The sequence below is a fragment of the Camelus dromedarius genome, chromosome 6, assembly GCF_036321535.1.
Source record: "Camelus dromedarius isolate mCamDro1 chromosome 6, mCamDro1.pat, whole genome shotgun sequence".
Taxonomy (NCBI): Eukaryota; Metazoa; Chordata; class Mammalia; order Artiodactyla; family Camelidae; genus Camelus; species Camelus dromedarius.
The window spans coordinates 65,283,838-65,306,905 of NC_087441.1; the positions used below are offsets into that span (position 1 = coordinate 65,283,838).

Sequence of the window (23,068 nt, forward strand, 5' to 3'; positions counted from 1 at the left end):
TATTAAATTTTCTAGTCTAGTTTAGTTGAATATTTTCATTCTCAAAGGCTAAAATATTCTGTATTATGTCTTTAAATAAAAGAAGAGCTATCCCTAATTATTCTTTCCACAAGCACTCTTCTGATCTCAGGACTTGAAATAAAGTACAGTACTGATGCCTAATTATTTCCCTTCTTATGTTGGCAAATATAATCGTGTAGGTATGTTCTCATTCTGATATAGAACTTTGTTAAAAATCCTAATGATACTTATTTTAATGTGTTTAGTTTAATTCTTGAGTTTCGCTTTGTAGAATTAAGCTTCTAATTCAGTTATTTGTCAAAGTAGACTAGTTAAGGGGTAAGGTTAAAGGTCTTGAGCTCACTAGATTATCTGATTTTCAAGACCTGACTGCCTCTTACATACAAGCTGTGTGACTTTAGAAAACTTAAACTGTTCTGGGCTCAGCTTCCTTCTGTGAAATAAGAGTGAGGTACTATGTATAAGGCTACTGTGAGTAAAATGAAACAAAACATTTGAGGCTGGTAGGACAGTATCTTGACATTGTAAGTGTGGCTAATTTTATAACTTTCTCTTCAAAACCTAGGTATGTCAAGATATTGAATATAATTCCTTGTGCTATACAGAAGAAATTTGTTTATCTATTTGTATATATAGTGATTAACATTTGAATATGTGTGTGTATATATATATATATATATGCATGACTGGGACAGATATTGACACATTGTAATTGACTGTACTTCAATAAAAATAAAAAAAAATAAAATAGATAAGCCACAGGGATATATTGTATAGCACAGGGAATTATAGCCATTATCTTATAATAACTTTTAATCGAGTATAATCTAAAAATACTAAGTTACAATGTGTACTGAAACTAATATAATATTGTAAATCAACTATGCTTCAATTTAAAAAAATATGTAGGCATGCCGAATCTTGTGAAACATTTGAAATAGTTAGCTTGCAACAACTATATTATCCTTTTTTTATCCCCTTTTCTCACCTAGAATTATTCTCTTAGTCCTGCTATTCCCTAAGAGTACTTAGTATTGAAATTCTTTTTTTCTTTCACTTGTTCATTCTTCCTGCTATACTTGAAATACTCTTAGTTTCTAAACTAAGGGTCAAAAATATGTTCACATGCAAGATTTGACAATGGATAGATGATTGGAAATGAGAAAACCTAAGGCCCTATTTACTTCTTCTTTAGGGTTATTTAAATGGGAGGAATTAAGGATTGGAACCAGGAAGAGGGAAGACTGGGAGGATTACAATGAGGAAAACACAACAGAACCAGTGTCAGCTTCTGTTTCTCAGTATCATCTTACTCCCAGTTTCATCATTCTGGGCCAGAGGTAAGAGCAAATGAGGCATCCTTTTTGCATCCTATTGTCTAATTCCCCTTTCCTCATACGCTTTCAGTAGACTTCGAGCAGACACCTTAGCATCCAGTCTTCCATAGGCTCTCAGGGGTGTCTCAAGGTTGCTGTGACCCAGAGAGCTATATGGAATACATTTGCTATCTGCAAAACATTGTCCTAAGAGTGTGGAATGGCTGCATAAAAATTCTAGCGCCCAGGGCCTTCATAGACTCTTTTTTACAAAATGTTCCTTTAATATTTCTAATCACATTAGGTGGTAAAGGTTCTTGTGGTTTTGGTACCTTCATTCTTTCATGAACTACTTTGGGAAAATACTTCTTCATTTAAACCTTATTTTCTTCTTTTTTTGTCTTTTAAAAAATGTATGTGTGTGTATATATATATATATATATATATATATATATATATAGTTGAAGTATAATCAGTTTACAATACTGAGTCAATTACTGGTGGACAGCATAATGTTTCAGTCATACATGAGCATACATATATTTGTTTTCCTATTCTTTTTCACCATAAGTTACTACAAGATATTGGATATAATTCCCTGTGCTATGAACTTGTTGTTTATCTATTTTATATATAGTAGTTAGTATCTGCAAATCTCAAACTCCCAATTTATCCCTTCCCAACCCCTTTCCCTTCTAGTAACCATAAGTTTGTTTTCTATGTCTGTGAGTCTGTTTCTGTTTTGTAAATAAGTTCATTTGTCTTTTTTTTTTTTTTTTAGATTCCACATATAGGTAATATCATATGGTATTTTTCTGGCTTACTTCACTTAGAATGACAATCTCCAGGTCCATCCATGTTGCTGTAAATAGCATTATTTTATTGACTGAGTAGTATTCCATTGTATAAATATACCACAGCTTCTTTATCCAGTCATCTGTCGATGAACATTTAGGTGGCTTCCATGTCTTGGCTATTGTATATAGTGCTGCTATGAACATTGGGGTGCATGTATCTTTTTGAATTAAGGTTTCCTCTGGATATATGTCCAGCAGTGGGATTGCTGGAGCATATGGTAAATCCATTTTCAATCATTTGAGAAATTCCCATACTGTTTTCCATAGCAGCTTCACCAAACTGTATTCCCACCAACAGTGTAGAAGGGGTCCCTTTTATCCCTACCCTATCCAGCATTTATCATTTGTGGACTTTTTAATGATGGCCATTCTGACTGATGTGAGGTGATACCTCATTGTAGTTTTGATTTCTTTTTCTTTGATAATTAGCAATATTGAGCATTTTTTCATGTGCCTGTTGGCCATTTGTATGTCTTCATTGGAGAATTGCTTGTTTAGGTTTTCTGCCCATTTTTAGATTGGGTTGCTTGTTTTTTCTTGTTTAATTGTATGAGCTTTTTATGTATTCTGGAAATTAAGGCCTCATCAGTCTTATCTCTTGCAAATATTTTCTCCCATCCCTTAGGTTGTCCTTTTGTTGCTTATGGTTTCCTTTGCTGTGCAAAAGCTTATAAGTTTGATTAGGTCCCATTCATTTATTTTTGCTTTTATTTCTATTACCTTGGTAGACTGCCCTAGAAGAACATTGCTAAGATTTATGTAAGATAATGTTTTGCCTATGTTTTCTTCTAAGAGGTTTATAGTGTTTTGTCTTATGTTTAAGTCTTTAAGCCATTTTGAATTTGTTTTTGTGTATGATATGAAGGAGTATTCTAACTTCATTGATTTGCATGCAGCTGTCCAGTTTTCCTAACACCATTTGCTGAAGAGATTACGTAGATTAATGGCTGTGGAAAAGCTTTGATGGTGACCTTCCAATACAAATAATAACTAACACTTGTGGAATGTTTAATATGTCAGGCACTGTTCTATCTGTTTTACACACAACAACTCATTCAATCTTTGCGGCAATTCAATGAAGTAGGTGCTATTTTCATCTCCATTTTGTAAATTAACAAACAGACACTGAGAGATTAAATAATTTCTCCAAGGGAAAAAAAAAGCTAGTAATCGGCAGCACCAGGTTCAAACTCAAGCTTGATGTCACTGATAACCATGATTAGAGAAAAAGAGAGATGCAACAAGAAGAAAGAAGCAGAGAACCTCAAGACCAGCCAGAAATTGTCCTTGGATGTTTGGAGACACTCAAATATGATAAATTTCTCTGCCCCACCTTTGTTTTCACTTGTGCTTACATGTAAGAAGTCTGACCTATGCTTTTATTACTGGCAGTGAAAAGTCTGAGCTAATACACAATTCATAGAAAAAAAGATGAAATGCTTTTATGAGTGCAATTTTTTTTGCTTCTAGTAATCAATTCCAGAATAAACTCTGATATTTGTTATAAAACACTACATATAAACACAGAGTAATTATTGTTTGGTTTGTTATACTGAAATATTTTAACTCAATCTTGGACTTTAAGAAGAGGGGGTAGAATAATTTTAGTCAGCCATTTTCTTCTTGACTTTCTCCCAGAAAATTGTAAAGGGGACATCTAATGGTATATAAATACCAGCATGGAAGCACAATCTAAAGCCTGTGGAATTAAGCCAATTATGTAGGTTTAGTAACTATGGAAATTCTTTGCTAGAAAAAATTATATAGTTGAAATGAAACCTTGTGAAGAATAACTGTACTTGGCATCAAATATTTCTCTTATTGATCTTTCTCCTTAAAAGTAAAAGCTGACTTAACGTTAAAATATTTTCTACTATCTCATTCACTTGGTTCCTTATACTTTTGAAGCAGCACCCAAAGTAGCCTTTCTATTGAAGTAAGCTGAATGGTCATGAATAAATATTCTATTTATCAGTATATTTTGGGAAAAGGGGTGAAGAAAAGATTGACTGAGCCCTGTCAGTAGGCTTAATAAAAAAAGCAGCTTCCTCATATTTCTAGTTCTGGTTTGAAGGACTAAATTCAATACCTTTTTATGACCTATAATAGTGAAAAATAATGTGAAAAGGAATACATATATTTATATATGTATGTGTGTGTGTTAATATATTACAGAAATTAACACAGAAATTAACTGAAATTAGCACATTGTAAACTGACTATATTTCAATTAAAAAAAGAAAGTGATTAATTTCAAATAGATTTTGTGCTCCTGATAAAAGCTAGTGAGACTGTGAAAGTCACAAAGAATAATACTTTTCGACTTCAGAATCAAAAGAGATGGGTATCTCCATGGCCAGTCCATCAAACAGTAAACTTTTTAAAGGTGAGACAATGTCTATTCCATTCAATACTGTATCCACACTGCCTAGCAGAGTAGCTGGAACATTATAAATGCTTAATAAGCATTAGTTGTATGAGAAATTCAAGTGTTTACAGTGTCTCTTTCCTTTATTTATATACTATTACAGCAAAAGATCTTCTTCAGAATGATGTGCCTTAAGGGGGCTTTAAATACCTACATCTGAATTTGCATAGACTCTTAGTCCATAAAGCATTCAGGGAACAACATTTTTTTTTTCTTATAAGCCAACATTGGTAAACACTCAGAATATTGGAGATCATACTTTTTAGTAAAGCAGGTCCTAAAATTCTCCAATGTGAGTACAGTCTTGATTCCACTGTTGAATGAGATTGTGAAAAGTTTGTTCATTAGCCCCATGTATCATTTAGGCAGAAATAAGCAAGAAAAAGAACTGGATACTTTTATTAACTTTTTATTTTGGAAAAATGTTGTGTTTATAGCAAAATTGTAGAGAGAGTACAGAGAGTCCGCATTTGTCCTTCATCCAGCTTCCCCTAATGTTATATTTTACATAGCCGCACTACGTTTGTCAAAACTAGGAGTTTAACATTAGTCCAATACTATTGATTAAACCGCAGACTTTGTTCAGATCTTGCCATTTTTTTTTCACTGAAGTCCACTGTTTATCTAGGATTTAATCTCAATTCAGAGTAGTACATTGCATTTAGTCTTTATATCTCCTTGGGCTCGTAAGATATGTGGTAGTTTCTCAATCTTTCCTTGATTTTTTGTGATCTTGGGTTTTGGTGACTAACAATCAGGTGTTTTTGTAGAATTTTCCTCAATATGTTTGATCAGTTTCATGATTAGACTGAAATTATGGGTTTTAGGGTAGAATAACTCAGAGACAAGGTGCCTTTCTCATTGCATTATATCAGGGGATAAGTGATATCAACATGACTTGTCACTAGTGGTGTTAACCTTGGTCATTTAATTAAAGTAATGTCTTCCATGTTTCTCCCCTGTAAAGTTACTATTTTTTCCATTCTTATCTTTGGGAAGCAAATCACTAAGTCCAGGCCACATTCAAGAGGGTAGGAATTAGGCTCCTCTTCCTAGAGGGGGAAGTGTATGCTATTGGGGATTCTTCTGTAAGGATGACTTGTTCTTTCTCTCCCACTGATTTATGTCAGTAGGGACTCGTGGATATTTATTGCATTCTTTAGGTAATAGTAATTCAATACCATGGTTATTTATATTGTTGCTCAAACTTTTCCAGCTCTGGCCATTGGAAACTCAGGTTGATTCCTGTGTCTTTTGAATCTATGTTTTGTTTTTTTTTTTTGTACATCCTTAATTTTTTGGAGCTGTTAAGATGTTCCAGGAACATGTTGTATTTCCCTACCTTAGCCCTAGGATCAAACATTTTCCAAGGATCCTTGGCTCCTCTCATTGGAGAGTAGTATTTAGAAAACAAGACTTGGGTACCGATGTGCTCCTAGAATGTCACTTCTAGACATCAAGTGAGCAGAACCAAAAACTATAACTATATATGTATATAGAGTAACCCATGGACACACATGTGTATTTATTTTTATATCTATCTATATGTTTGTTTAAGTAAACATAAGATCCTACTGACTTCTCTGACTCTAATTCATTCTAGATTTCCCCCCTTGTGTATTTGTAACTTTTTTTCTGTCTGTAAGAAACCTGGCTCCCCTTAACAGCAATTTATATCCTTATTCAGTGCTAGTACACCTATAAAGTAGTCTTAGAATTACTAATCTGTACCCTGTGTGAAAGAAACTTATCAACCGGAGCACATTGTTTATATATGGTTCTTTTTGTCTTTATCCTTTCAGTATCCAGGCAAAACAACATGTTTCCAAGTTGCTTATGTCAGGGGAACTCTGGATACTTTAAGGAAAAATTAGTTTACAGGATAGAATATGGAATGACTTATAGATTCAGAAAAAGAATTGAAGAAATGTCAAGCTCTCAGTGGCATAAATGAGAACTGAAGCCAGACTTCCCAGAGTCTGACCAGGCTGCTATGTATATGCAGCCTTTGACGACATCCCTCGTTTCTTCCTCTCCTCAAGAGGCTTACCACTGGAACTTCTTTGCTGAAGCTCCTGTGTTTTTCTTTATCACCCAGGCACCTTCATATCACTTTTGAGTTTCTATGTATATAAACCATTAATGTCTTGGAAAAAGTATTGGATGAGGAATCTTGTCTCTGTGCACTTACAGATTTTTAACTTTGGATAATTTATTTAAATTTATTGACCTCAATTTTCTCATTTCTGTAATGGACATAATGATAATAGTCGCTTCACTCTTCTTGTCTTACCTCACTAGGTATCAAATTGGAGATATATATGTGTATATATATAGAGAGAGAGAGAGGAGAGAGAGAGAGACAGGCTAGGAGAAATGTTATAATGTTTTTATTGATATGCATTCAAACTGTTCTAGTTTAGTTTTAATGTTCTATAAGCAGATATTGTTTTTGCAAAACAAGGACAATAACTGATTTATACTAAGCAGATTTCATTTGTATTAATGAAGATCAAGTTTGGATATGTTCAAATTCATAGGCAACAATTGATCCAAGGTATCTGACAAAACTCCAGCAGATTAAGACAGCAACAAAAACACTGATAATTTATGTTCTCTGTAATTAAATATAATCCCTCGAATCTCTTGGAAGCATACAATGGAATAGCATGTGTTTGGATTTCGAGTTCTAGCAGTAAACAGAGGTGAGAGACTAGCGAGGATAAGTTAATCAGAATTATATTTGGCTGGCTACAGTTGTGTGTCCAATATATCAGCTCTTACTGTAGCATCAGTTGACAACTCCAACAGAAAGTGCTGTGTTTGCAAGAATGGAGGAGGGAAAAAAGATTGATGTCAACCTGTCAATTTTCCTACTTTACAAAAACGTAAATATTAGAGCTCTACCAATTGAGGGATACACGACTCTCATATCATGAAACAAATGTAGTAATTTTTCTAAATTCTTTGAAAAAAATCTGGGTAAGTCTGGCCTTACTTTCTCCACAAGGTTTTGGTTTAACCACTGAGAAAGGTGAGGGGTATGAAAAGGAAGGGGAAGAAAATTGTTTAACACCTGCCATGTGGCAGGTACTAGGCTAGGTCCTCTTTGGATTATTAATTCAATAACTCTTCCCACCTACACTGCAATGTAGGTATGTTAACCCCCATCTGACAGATGCAAAATTGAGACGAAAATTGAAAATGGAAACATATGACCCATAAGTGCTGGAGTTGGTGCCCCAGTATGGTATCTTGTCAATCTTCAAAGACTTTGCTCTATCTACACTGTCACATTGTTGGGAAAATATATTTTGTTAATATTATTTGAGGAACAATGTAAATAAGAAGGAAATCTTCCACCAAAAATATTAAATGATTTATTTTAAAGTCTAAGAGGAATGATCTTTTCCAAGTTTTCTCTGATTTGGATTCTACCAATAAGTATTAAATGCAGCCTCTGGCTCATGCTTTTTCTAACAAATGACATAATTGGAGTCTCTCTCCATAGAAAATCTATGTGTAAAAATACTTTTTCAATTCTTTATTGATCTCATCACAAAGACCAGCATGGTTTGAATTCTGGAAAACAGTCTGCAAATGAGCTTGCCACTTGTGACACACAAAATTAATTTGATGAGGTGTAGGTGTTATGCTTTTATGTCTACCCATTACACACCTGCCTGAAAAGATCACATCACATAAATATACTGATTTTATGTATAACAATGTCTAAAATAAAGTTTATTTATTCAACAAATATTTGTTGAGTGGCTATTATGGCATTATTCTATACACTGCAAAAGAACTACATTTCTTGATCTTACAGAACATTTATTCTTTTTTAAGGAAATAGCAACTAAGCAAATATATAATGTAATATCAGACAGTCATAGTGCTTTGAAAGAAATAAAGCAAAATAGGAGGATAGAACGACCTTAGGGTGTTCTTATAAGGCCATTGGTCAGCATCTCCCTCTTTATGAAGTTGATTTGGGGCAAATACCCTAAAAAATGAGGGGGTAAACATGTCCATATCTGGGGGAGAGAATACCAGGCAGAGGGAATAGCAGGTGCAAATGCCCTGAGAGTGGAATGTCTTTGGTATGTTAAAGGCACAGCAAATGTGGCTGGAACAGAATGAGTAGGAAAGAATGTAGCAGATGAATTTGCAAGGGAGCTACCTATTTATAGATGTATGTAGGCTGTAGCAAGAATTCGAGGTTGTAACTATGATGGGAAACCAAAGTGTGATGGGGTTTTGAGTAGGAAAGTAACTTAATCTGACTTATATTTTTAAAAATTACACTCTGGCTCCTATGTTGAAAACAGTCAGGAGGGGAACAAGTGTCAAAACCAGCCAGGGAGTTGTTGGAATAGTCAAGAGTTTATAACAACTTCCACCTGCCCCCAGTGAAACACTGATCATGTGGAAACTAGTGTTTGAAATCATCCAAATCCTTTATTAACAGTACTTAATATTTTGAAATCCCTTGATTTTTTTCTTCTTTTTAAATCTCCATAGCTTTTACTCAGAACAAGGAATAATTTGTCAAGTATTAGCTGACAGTGAGGTTTCACAATGAATTTTCAAAGCGCTTGCTAAGTGCTAAGAGGATTGTAGACTTTGTCTATGCATGTTTAAAAGCCTTGTCAATTACATGAAGTTACATGGTAAAGAGAAGACGTAACATTTCTGAGCCCTTGGGAGCATGGCCTTTTCCTATAGGAAGTTGGAGGATCCCTCATGCTCTTTTTTTTCTTTTTTCTTTTTTAAAATTGACTAAGAAATGTTTTTTTTTAAAGAATCAACAGAATGCAGTAATCCAATCACAAAGGGCAGTCAAATGTGCTTACACATGTTCAAGAAATCAATCATCTAAGTTATAAATAATAAGTAGTTTGTGTCCTTTTTTAAAAATTTCACATATAAGTGATACCATATGGTTTTTTTCTTTTTCTTTCTGGCTTATTTCACTTAAAATGATGATTCCCCAGGTCCATTCATGTTGCTGCAAATGGCATTATCTTATTCTTTTTATGGCTGAGTAGTATTCCATTGTGTAATTATACCACAACTTCTTCATCCAGTCACCTGTTGATGGATATTTGGGTTGTTTCCATGTCTTGGCTATTGTAAAAAGTGCTGCTGTGAACATTGCAATGCATATGTCTTTTTAAATTATATTTTTCTGGAGGTGTATACCCAGAAGTGGGATTGCTGGATCATATGGTAAGTCTATTTTTAGTTTTTAAAGGAACCTTCATTCTGTCTTCCAAAGTGGCTGCACCAATTTACATTCCCAACAGTGTAGGAGGGCTCCCCACACCCTCTCCAGCATTTATCGTATCCTTCATGCTCTTCTCAGTAAAGTTCAATTTGTACATCCCTTTCAGGGCTCTTCCTGGCAAGTAGTTCTCACTGGGTTCTTACTATCCAGATGTAAAGTGATGTGACTCCTGCTACCCCAGGGGCCTTCACTGGGTCATCAAGTTGACAGCGTAGCTGATGAACTATAGGCACTTGCATATATCCCAGGGAATTCAAGGGACTAATGGCTCTGAAGGCCAACAATTCTTGTTACATCTCTGATGAACAATCTCAAGGTGCATGAAGGCTTGTGTTCTTTAGAGACAACAGAGGGATCCCTGCTCAGAAAGAGGTGGCCTTAAGTGCAGAAGTCACCAGGGAGTGACCCATGAGGACTCTGGATTGGACACTCCTTCTTCTTCAGTGTTGTCATCAAAAAGACTGGTTGGTAGAGAGAGGGAGAGGCGATGAGAAGCAGGCTATTGTTGAAGGACTACCAAGTCCAGATTTGCTCGTTCTGGTCAGAATTCTGACACTGAGCTAGCAGGTCAGTAACAATAAAACATACACACGATAGCTAAGTAGCAACAAATAAATACAAAACACAACTTGTGGCAGGGTGCATCCATGCAGAAGACAGAATTTCAGCATCCACCGCATGCCACAAGGAAATTGAATTGAAGAGAGCCTCAGAAGATCACTTCAGATTCTACAATTCCCAGTCTAGCTACATCTCTGAGTGTGCTTTAATATTCTTCCTCCTGCATGGCCTCCAGTTGGTGCAGAGGCAGCTTATGAGACCAGCTCCTCCCAGGGACCCACTTCTACAACAGACCAAAAGTCCTCCATTCTTCCCGCTCTGCCTCTCTCAATATAACTAGTGGTCCTCACTCAGCCTAACCTAAGTCTCAGGGGTTAATAAGTCATCCAGTAAGAAATGTCTCATCCCTGACTCTCTTTTTCCTTTTAGCTTCTTCTTCCGTAATCTCCCTAAACCAGAGGGAGGAATTTTCTCTTACTTCTCTTGTCACATACATGGTAGTTCTGCTCTCTTAACTGAAGGGTCATTGTTACGCCTTAATGGCAGGGAGGAGAGAACTGTCTTTGCTCGCCAATGAGCTGACCTGCTATGCCTGTAATCAGCTTCCCCTGTTTCTTCCAGTCTCCATAGTCCTGTGTCTATAAAACCCATAATAGAAGTAGTGATGATCTTGCCTCCCACTTCAATTTTGTTTGTGGTCTATTTGATCCAATATGTGTGTGAATAGATTCTGGGTGCTACCCCTGGAATAGTGGGTGTGAATAGAATAGGAAAGAGAAAAGCAATAGTGCAGAAAAGAATAAAGATGAACTTGCCTCCATGTGTGTCTTGTTTCAGTATCAAACTACAGCTGGTAGAACTACAGAGCTCAGAAGGTCACCTCAATGTATGCTGGCTGGGTCGATGCCGGAAAGTAAATATTTAGTAAGTGTGTCAATCAATAGTAATCTTTTGTACTGTATTTTTCTTTCATGAGTTGCCATGGCTGGCTAGAGTTCCACTGATTTTATGCCTAAAAAAGAGTAATTGGGATATTTAGGAGTTTTTGTGGGGAGGGGGCAGTACTGAAATGTAACCTAATCTCACTTTGAAAGATTAAATTTTTAATTGGCTATTCCTTAAAGGCAAATGAAGCTAGTTTGTGGACTCCTAGTTCTAAACTCCTGAAGAGGGGTGGGGTGGGGTAGGGCTTAAGGTCAGGGAGAAATGCAAGAGGAAGAAAAATATTGAATTTGAGGAGGCTCAATAAATTCCACTGTTTTCGCCCACTCAAGTTCTCCACCAGTTGGTAAACAAGGCCAAAAGTTAACTTTATACTGATAAAAGTGACACTGGAAAATGTGACTTAGCTCATGATAGCATTAGGTTCTCACCATCAAACGTGCCCCTAACAACTTGTTCCCTGGATCAGGCAGTGCTGACCAACAGAAGCGTCCCCTGGTGTACAGCTTGGAGACCACACAGCTCTCTACTGGGAGCTTGGCTTCCAAGAGAAAGCACAGAAAATCTCCACATGCTCAGTTTTTTCCTCTAAAGGTACAACTTCCAGATTAAGTTCCTCCCCTTCCTGTGCTGGAATTCCCTTCATGTGAAAAGAAATATTAGAAGCCTGGAAAGTTGTTCCCTACTAGCTGTAAGTTCACTACTGTGAGTGATTCTGCCCTGTTTTGTTGAAATATCTCCCTTAACACCAAAGTTACTTATGGACCTTATCCTACGAATATCACATACTATCAGGAGAGGAAGAAAAGGCCAGCTGGTAATAGGTGAAAAGACAGGGAAAGAAGGTGGATAAGACAAAGACAGATAAAGTGCTAAACTAGGATTCAGATATATTTGTTTTGCTTTTGTGTTCCTAATGTTTAGCGTGACACCTGGCCATTATGAACCCATGATTCTAAAGAAGAAAGTGAATGTTGAAAAGAAAAAAATGAAGAAAAAAATAAATTTTTATGACACCTTGATCATATTTCTTGAAATTTATTCTTCTGGGTAAGCCAGGGCGATATTCTGGCAATACTTGCTTTCTTTGGGGGTATTACATGAGTAAATCCCATTAAATGTAATCAAAAGGTGAGATTTCTTCATGCCAAAATGATTGAAGTGTGACATGTTCTGATAACCAGCTGTTGGGAACAGACTCAGTTTTCCTAAAAGAGTTGTCCACAAACACCAGGAATGCTTTTCAGCATTCTTCAAGCATTTAAAAATCCACAAAAATACACTTTCCAATATTTTATTTAGAAAGTGAATTGATTTAGATGTCATTAATTATACAAACTCCCATAGTCAGAGCCTGGATCTTTATGAAATTCAATAGAAGAAATCAAAAAACTTTTTGGTTGTTCCTATTTTGCAATAAAAGGGAAGTTAAAAAATGGACTTATGACATTATCTTGAATACATTTTACAAAGTCTACAGAATATAATGTTAATATTGAACCCATATAGAGAATCAATGAAGCATAACATTCCATACGCTTCAGTTTCTTAATTGGAGGTGGATTACTTTTCAAGCAGTTATGGACCATTTACCACTTAACATGACATTTCCTAGTTTTGGGTTTTTGTAAAAATTAGATTTGTATGGAAATAAATTATTCAACACAAATTGTAAATAAGAAAAAAGTTATAGTAATTATTGAGAAAGCAATAACAGATTCCGTTGAAAATCAAACTAATAATGTCTAGAGGATGAATAGCAGATTGAAACCGGACTCCAGTTTAGGGGATATGTTGAAAATAGAACTGACATATCAAGGTGATTTTATGGCTCATCTCTATGGAGTGATTCACTGCTCCTGATCAGGTGAAATTAAACTCAGGATAAGAAATTCCTCCTCCACAGAAACAAAGAGAACAGACCCAGTGCATCTATTTTCATTAATCAAAATAGATAAAGTTACTCAATACTATTTCTTTAATCTTATTTTTATTGGGAACAAGTTGTACATGAGACAGCCAGATGATGGCTTTACACAATTCCAAAAAACTGCTACTGCTTACAGCCTGGAAATTCCTAGCAAACCTAATACCATCAAGGGATGTGACCATGAACACATAATTGCACAGCTCTCTTTATAAGACTTTGCAATGCATTTCCTAAATTGATATCATTTGGCAATAGCTATAAGTTTATGACAAACCAGAAAGGATTACAATTATGGGTTTGTTCCTAAGAATGCCACACAAAAACTGAAAATTCAGAACCTGACATAAGGCAGTAGAATACTTTCAACCATCACTTTTTCCCATATTTCAAACCAAATACATTGTGTGTCTCGAAACTATATAATAATGGTGTTTTAATGCTTACTCAAAAAGCCACAAAAACCTTTGACCAGATACATAATTCTAAATAGCCCTTATAGACCATGACAGAAATGGAACTGATTTTTTTTTTTTATTGGTAATGAATACTTTGTACAGGGTTGGTTAGAAAAGCTGTGTAGCCTGCCTTACTTAAGCAGGTCATCCATCCTGCTTTTTTTCTATCTGCTCCTTTCCACTATCACATTTATCACACATTGTAATTACATATGTATTTGTTTGCATGTATGTTGATTTTCTGTCTTCACCACTAGATTGTAACGTGTATGCTCCATGAGACCAGATAACATGACTATTTATTCATGAGGATATGCTCAACACCCATGCCGGTCACTGTCTTAGGTGCTGAATATTTGTTAAGTACATTAACTATAAGCATTCAATAAGTTTTTGATCAAGATGAACTTAAATGGTATTATATAAATTTGCTTTCTAGATATGACAGAGACAGCTGATTGAATAGATTAATGTGTAATATATATATATATATATATCTGTCACATGCTTGGAAGAAAAGTTTAAATACTGGGCAAAAGAACCAGCATTCATTCTGTGAACTGAATTATTCAAGACAAAAAAGATAAAATGTTATCAGTAAATGCATTTGGTTCTGCATTAAATGTTAAAAAAAAAGGAAAAAAAAGTATAAAACTTGGAAAGTTGGGGTAAACACCAGCATAGAGGTGGTGAGGAAGAGACTTAAGTTTTAGCTGATTCTGAGTTCTATGTGAATATTATTGTGATAATGGCAATAAATAAATAAATGAAGTAATGAAATTTTAGGTTGTATGATAAAAACATAGTGTCCAGAACACATTATATGATAAACTAGCTATCTAGCCACACCTAGGGTATTCTATTTAATTCAGAGAACTGCATTTTAAAATACAAGGGGTAAACATGTATTTTTCCAAAGGCATTTAGAGTAAGGATCGAAGGAGCTTGAAGATGTCACTGGGAAGGAATGCTTGCTGTGTCCAAGGACGTGGTCATAAGCATTCCTTCATTATTTGAGGGGCTTATCCTGCAGGTCTAGGATAGAAATTGATAACGAGTCCCCGGGGAGCAGATCCAGAACCCTCTGTGAAACTTAGAAAGTGGAAGAATTTGGTTCAACCCAAGGAAGAACATTTTAGCAAAATAATTAAAGTATGAATGGGATTTTTTTTAATATGAGCCTCATGAATCCTGAGATCATCAAAAAGAGGTTAGAAGTCAGAGAAGAAATTCATTTAATCACCGAAGAGACTCTTTTTAGCTATAGCGTTCTAAAGTTGAATAAACAGCTAACATAATGAGTCCTTTAAACCAAAAGTGGTTTCTGTTAAAATTCATGAGCTTTCTCCCTGAACCTCTGTTCATTTTATCTCATTATTTTAGTAATTTTCTCTCACCCACTAGAGCATGTGAGTTTATCTTTTCTTTTATTGGGTTTAGTGAAAGCATGAGCAATAATCTCAATGACTGGTAATTTAAACAAAAGGAGAACTATGACTTTTAATGAAAAGGGTAACATGTTGGCCTAGTGGATGCTGTGGACTCTCTGTGATTGACCAGGACTCCCAGCCTCCAACCTCTGCCTCCCTTTATAGGACTCACGCTGCCATCTGATGCCTGAGTGAAGTGGGCCGATAGAATGAACACCTGGGGATGGAGCAGCATGTGAGTCACCTATGATCTATTTTTCCATTAACTAGGAGGGTGGTGGAGATCATTTATCCTTACTACGCAAGTGAATGGCTTTCACTCACAATGACCCCTGGTCACAGAGGCAATTAAAAGTGCACCTTCAGTAACTAGCAACAAGTTGTGTGTGTGTGTGTGTGTGTGTGTGTGTGTGTGTGTGTCGTGGGGAGGGGGTGGGTAGTGAGTGCTGGTTGAGGCAACTGTGGACTGGACTTCAGGCAGCAGGAGGGTGTGAGATTCGATGCTACTCCTGCAACCTTGGTTAGTTTCATAAAGAGGCATGAGGGGAAACTAGAGACTTAAGATTATACGTATATATCTTTCAGTGTCTCTCAAAATGTAATTCAGGAAGGAATCACCCAAATAAATTGACTTATTAAAAGTGTCAGATTCCTCAGCACCATCTCCAGCAATGTCAATTCAGTGAGTCAAGGATGGGGCTTAGGAAATCCACGTTTTTATAAACATCCCAGGCAAAGCCCAGGCACATAGTCCACAGACCTCAGGTTGAAAAAAAAAACTATTAGGTTTAGGCAAAAATGACAACCTTGTTCTTTATATTTTTTTAGGTGTATCTCTTGGAACTGAGAGCCAGTCAGTAGGACAAAGGGTTATGGCAGATGTCAACGTGAATGAGTGTGTGTGGGTGTGTATGTGTGTGCACACATGGAATGAGGGTGAGGATGGGGGGGTGTGCCTTTAAGTATTTGAAATGCTCTTTGTGGACTACTATGGGTAAAAGAAATTGTTAGACACTGAAAAATAGTTAGGGGAAAGTAGAAAAAAGGTAGCATCATGTTGAATTTCAAGCCACAATAAAAAATAACTCAGCAGTAAGATACAGTTTGAGTTTGCTTAGAGGTTGAGTATCAAACTTCTATGCAATAACTCACAGCAGATGGATGGCACAATTTGCTTAGGGTTTAAAACATCTATAAGCTGGAATAGCAGACCATTATCCTCGCCATTGCTCTGCCAGCCTTACTTGGACAAGGGGACACATTGCTATTCAAGCCACGTACTGCTCTAATGCTAACAGCGAGCTTAGCAGATAGAGGACAATGATCACGAACTGTTTGACGCAGCTTTTCTGCACAGATTGCGTCTGTAGACCTTGATGAGGTGTTTACTCACCTCCTCTCAACCTTTACTGGAATAGCTACATTTAATAATGCAAGATCACGAAGGTAATTTGCCTTTTTTTTTTTCCACTTGTGTGTAAATGAGAAGGCATGTCACTTGAGGTAATCCGGATACCCAGAATCAAACAAAACAGGCTGAATAAGAGCAGCCTGAAATTCGTCGGGCTTCCTTTGCCTCCGCCTGTTCCCAGAGAGATGTGAGTTTGCAGTGGTTGACCGCAGAGTCACATTTAAAGGAAGGGATTGAAAATGGAAATCATCCCAATGGAAATCAAAGCAACAACTTCTAAACCTGTTCACAGGGTAGCCAATGTGAAGGTATGTTTTGGATCAGACAGCATGCATGACAAATAACTTTTCAAAAGAAAGTATTTCATTAAAACGAAACTCAAAATGAGTTTTGGAAACTCTATGAACGCTTTCTGAAGTGAAATACTGAGAATAAGGAGCAAGTTTATCATTGTCTGATTCATTCATTTCTTCTTTTCCCTTGTTGCGTGGTATTCCTATGGTGTTAATTGCATGGGAGGGGTTCCGTCTGCTTGGAGGAGAACTATGCATGTGCCCTGCAGTGGGTGTGCTGTCAGGGGGACTCCTTGCCAGCTATCCTCACCACTTTTCCACAAGAGCACACACCGCCTGCTCCTTGGGAATAGACCTGCTGAAATCTTTCTAACCATGCGCGGTTTCAGAAATGGTAGCCAGTTTGCAAATTTTTGAATCTTAACTTTCTTTAGCTTTTCTTATACTTTGGCTTCACTCATTCCCTCTCATTCTGTCTATAATGACCCTTCCTTGAGAATATATAAATGCTTTTTTAGCTCCTTTGTTTCTATTACCTATGTTATAGTTTCTTGAATTTTATGAGAAAATAGTTAACTTCTTTTTAAAAGTGCCTCCATTTTGTCCTAAAATAATAATGTTACAAAACATAAAGATATGTCACTGTCACTACTAGAGCTTTGATTGGTTTAATTAAAGAGATAGAAATGAGACCACCAGGGCAATCAAAAGAACCTTAATAGGTGAGGCAGCATTTGAATTGTGCTTTGAAAAAGGAGGTAATATCCCAAAAGTCACAGATGGACAGACCAAGAATGGCCTGGCAAGGGAAACTCAGGAATAATGAAATACCAAGTGAAGAAAATGAATTGGTTAAGAAAGGCAAGACAAACAAGTGTTTTCATTCACAACTTCCTAGGATTGGACCCATCCAATGGGGAATTAAGCGTTATGTAATATTTGTCAGAACATGTATTTAAAGCCAAATTCCTGGAAATCTCAGGATAGTCTTCCATTAAATAGAAGTGACAGGGCATGCTTTCCTTTGGGGTCAATATCCATAAAACAAGGCAATGTAGCAGCACTAATTGATGGGTTGATGGGCTCCAGCATATTATAGTTAGAAAAAATACATATGTAGGCAAGCATGTTGCTTTGTTTTTCTTTTAAACTATTATATATGCAGGGGTGTGTGTGTGTGTGGTTTTGCATGAAGCACCTACTTGAAATCTTAGAGTTATGTTAAATTTGGTTGGAAAACCATCATTCTTGTTCTCTACATCAGAAAAAAAAGAAGCTAAGACTCAGAGAAGCTACTCATCGTAGGTCATTTCACAATCTGCTGACCCAGAAGTCATTAGAATGTCCATCGCCTGTCTCCCATTGTTGTGTGCTACTAATTCTTCCCCAGTGCCCCTCTCATCTTATTATTGTAACTATTGATGTTGTTGCTGTTAATATTGTTATTATTGCTAAGGATGAAATATCCAAGAAATTATATGTTCCTAAAATGCTAACCCTGCAAGAAGCTTTGGAGATAAATGCTAACACCATTTCCTGAGGTTGTAAGGGAACGTGAGTGTCCTGCCTGAAATCACATAAATTGTTCTGTGATTGACTCTCTGCCCACCCAGTGTTTCTCTTTGGCTTGTTGCTTCTCAGTTCAACAGGAGTGTTTTGGAGAAATAGGTTTAAAGAAGAGAACTTGTGTCACCGAAGCGATTGCATTAATTTTTGATAGTCAGTATTCAGCTCATTCCATTGAGAAATAATGTAGTCTGTAGATCAGACTAAGCTTTAAATCCAGCAATGAGGTCTGATTTAAAAATCTTAAAAGACTCCTTATTATTTTATTCTGAGAATTAAAAAGGAATACGACCACTGTAAAACATGTATTCTCCAAATTAGACACTTCTTATCATAACTTTCTAGCCCAATTTACTGTACACCTGTTGCTTAGAGGACTAGATATTATCTTAAACATTGGACAGATGACTTATTGCTCTCTAGACCGCTGATGAGCCAACATTATATCTATTTATTTTCCGTGTTCCTGAACTTTAAGATATCTGTCCTCTCAATAGGAAAACTGCACAGCATATGTAAAACATTTTCCATTGTACTTAAAGATGTTGGCTTTGTGGCTCATCCAAGACTTCAACTTTCTTTGAATTTACCCTGAAAACACCACAGCACCTATTAAGTATCCCTCAGCACTACTGACTTTGCAGTCAAAGTGGAAATGTGATGCCTTCTCTGGGTTTGAATATCAAAAGGAAAAGTCATAAAGTAAAAATAACATGGTAATTTGGCTTCTTTAATGAATGTAAGCAATGTATAGTGAGTTTGTAATTGGAATACTTTCTGTCATTTTGGGGGACCCTAAATATTGGATAATGTCTATGCTCTATTTTTATTCACTTTCCTCCCCATTAATAATAAAGTGTTTTCAATTGGGAATGAGTGTGGCCACAGCTTTTGCTTGGTTTCATTTAGGATTCCAAAATCTAAGGCTTTTCTCTCTGGCTTTCTGTGTGTCTTGTATTACAATTTCATTACTGTTCTGTCTGCTTTGGGAAAATACTTTACCAACAGTCTTATTTATTATATATTCAATTTTTAGAAAAAGATGTGAAATATGAAAAATAATATCAAATAGATGGGTTGCAATGTTTGGGAAGCATTTAATAATTTTAAAGAATACATGCAGCTTTTTTGTGGGGGACAAAAGAGTTATAAATTAAAAGACTCAATTGTTTCCAGCTGCCACACTGATTAATCACATTAAGTCTCCTTTAAGCCTGGTATTCTCTGAAACATCTCTGGTAGACTTTGGAAGACATGACCAACTGAATTTTTTCTACTCTATTCACCACTAGGTCTGCTATCTCCATAGGTTTTATGCATTCTGGTGCATGAAAGGTAACCCCCACAGTTTCCATGACCTCACACTGTTGAACCTTCTGTGCAAATAAAACATGAACCTGAGCACGATGTTCTGAGGAAGGTCTTGAGTCTCAAAAGGAAGTGAAATGGCTTCATTTTTCTTAATGTCTTTTCCTGTAAGTCAAGGATGAAACTGAACATCCTATGCAGAAAGAATGAAAGCCTAAAACTATGTTCAGGAAAAAAAATATATATATATATATGTATGTGTATATATATGAAGATATATATTAGAATATTCCTCTTCTCTTCTTTTTTAACTCCTCTGAATTATCACTTAAAACTGGTATATCAGTTATGCTGTATTCCAATTTTGTTATGCAAGTTTACCCAATGGACCGTGATTTACAGTTTTTTATTAAATAGACAATTCAGTTAAGTTCATCTGGGTCTCTATCCCAAGTCAGATTTTTTTCTCCACTGGGATTAAATAAAAATAGAAAATTTAAAATATCTTTAACTGTATTTTGTCATGGGGAATAAAAAGATTGGCATCTGCCATCACCTGATGGGTTTGGTGGTCAATCCTTGTTTACATTACCTATTTCTATAGTCTTTATACTCACTATTCTGAGGGTTGTCATCAGGTAAAGTGTGGTGCCTTGGTTACAAATGCATTGAAAAAAAAAAAGGATAAAGATGTTTTTTATTTCCTCCAAATGTGGTTACACAGAAATTTAGGGGAAAAGTCTTTTTTTTTCAATAAAATATGTAACTCTTTATCCAAAAACAAGTCAATTGATTGCGTTTCTTCCCTCACTATAGGTAGGACATAGGCAAAGGGAGATAATTAGGAGCAAGGATAAAACCTTAGTATAATGGCCCCTACTTTCATTAAAACATCAAGTGATACCAATCTTGTTAATTAATCAACACTCATCTGTGTTGTTTCCAGGAGCTGTAACTCACCTGACCATTGAGAATCTGGACCGGTTGCCTACAGTTCACAGCCAAGCTTCTTGGGCACAGCAGAGTCACTGCTTCAGAGACAGAAAAATGGTTTCATCCCCACCACAGCCTCACCGGATGCACAACTGTGGCTCTTTGATGGCACACTTTCATAATTTTCTAATTGTATTTGAAGCAGTTTCAATGGTGACATATAATCATAACTCTCTAACTCTTGGGGACACCATAGGCAAGTCCTTCTTTATGCCCTAAAACGTAGAATAAAAAATGCTAAAGCATTATTTCTGGACAAGGAAGGAATTCAGGAATTCGGTGTATGTTGCGTGATTCTACCTTTGTTACAATCTGTATAATTATATTTTCTACGAAGGGATATGCCTTGCTTAAGAATAATGGTCACAGATTATTAATTCTGTTTGTTTATTATGAAAAGAAAGGCATGTCCCAGGTCAATGCTCAATAGTCTCTACTCTGAGGGCTTCTGAAGATTCCCTAGAACAGCAGGATGTCCTTGCCTCGGGGACCTAATGCTTATTTACCTTGGTGTCCCTGAAGGAAACCTCATCAAAACCTGCACTGACACTCTATTTTGTTGCCTAGTGCTTCCTGTTAGGAAGGCTTTATCTCACAGTCCCATGGCCTTATTAGTCTGTCATCTGTTAAGAAAAGGTAGTGATCACATTTAGGTTCAGTACAAAAAGCAGAGCTTGGATGACAGCTGGGTTTACATTCTAGTTCTACCACCTACTACACACATGCCTAGGCCAGTCACTAAACCCCTCTGAGCCTTCATTTCCTTGTCTTTTTAAAATTGAATTATAGTCAGTTGACAACGTGGTGTTAATTCCTGGTGTACACCATAGTGACTGAATTTTACATATATATATGTGTGTATATATATATATATATTCCATTTCATATTCTTCTTCATTATAGGTCATTATAAGGTATTAGATGTAGTTCCCTGTGCTCTACAGTAGGACCTTGCTGTTTATCTATTTTATATATAGTAGTAAATATCTGCAAATCTTAAACTCACAATTTATCCCTTCCTCCCCCCTTTTCCCCCTGGTAACCATAAGTTTATTTGCTGTGTCTGTGAGTCTATCTCTGTTTTGTAAATAAGTTCATTTGTGCCCTTTTTTTTAGATTCCACATATAAGTGATATTATATGTATTATATGGTATTTTTCTTTTTTTTTTCTGGTTTACTTCACTTAGTATGATGATCTCCATATCTATCCATGTTGATGCAACATGGCATTATTTTATTCTTTTTATAGCTGAGTAATATTCCATTGTATACATTTCCTTGTCTTTAAAATGAGGATAGTGCCTGTCCATGGTACAATGAGGGTGAATTATGACCTTGTGTTTCTCAAGTGTTAATTTGCATAGGAATCATTTGGTAGATTTTTAACAAGCTCACAGTTGACCCCCAATGTTGCTAGTTCATGGATCATATACTTTGAGTGGTAGCAAGACTATAACTGATGACTGAATATACAAATAGATAACGGCCAACCATATGTAAAAATAGAACTTTGACCCATAACCTGCAGCAACCTGCCCAGGAAACCAACCCCTTATCTTCAATAAGCAGCCCAGAAAGCCAGCCAACAACGTACCTGTAGGAAGTCAGACTGCTATGCCTAGTAATAATTCAGGAAGCCAGGCAGTAACTTCTATAGCAATCAGACCAAAATGGTTAGGACTTGATTAGTAACTGATAGCCTCCCCAATTGTTGTCTAGACTCCCAATTTAGGACCTACCAGACCAAGCCAAAGATGCATCCCTAACCAATCACATAGGATGCACCACTTCTAGTTGGCTCGCCTGCAGCATCCGTACACCAAAAGCCTCTAATCAGGGCATCCCCGAAGCTTTCCCTGTTTTCCCCTATGAAGCTTTTCTACTCCTCTGCCTGCCTTTGAGTCTCAGCCAAAAAGCAAGCCATGGTGGCTGACTCCCTTGCTATAGCCAGCTCTGATTAAAAAGCCCTTGCTTGTTCTCATCTGGTTGGTCTTTATTTCTATACAAGTGACTTGTGAAAAGTACCTGTTATTTAGTGAGGGCTCAACAGATTGCAGCCTTAGGCTTTAGAAGGCAGTAGAGCTAGAGGCTCCTCTCCTCCTCTTGGAGAAGGTCTTCATCCTTCAGCTTCCCATCTCCTACTTCCCCAGAAAGGTGGTTTCCTGGCCTCATTAAAGTTCACACACACTCTGCCTAGTTCTCCTTTCTATGGCAATAATATCTTCTCTTGAATTGGAAGGAGCTTGTCTATTCGTCTTTTTTTTTT

The 23,068-nt window shown here is 36.4% G+C and overlaps 1 long non-coding RNA gene across 1 annotated transcript; it reads left to right on the top strand.

Annotated features, from left to right (window-relative positions):
• Window positions 1-1,227: 1,227 nt before the first annotated feature.
• Window positions 1,228-21,901, top strand: LOC135321503 (uncharacterized). The gene is made up of 3 exons (XR_010381318.1): window positions 1,228-1,361; window positions 15,396-15,465; window positions 20,755-21,901. It is a non-coding gene; the product is annotated as an uncharacterized LOC135321503 (long non-coding RNA).
• Window positions 21,902-23,068: the final 1,167 nt, after the last annotated feature.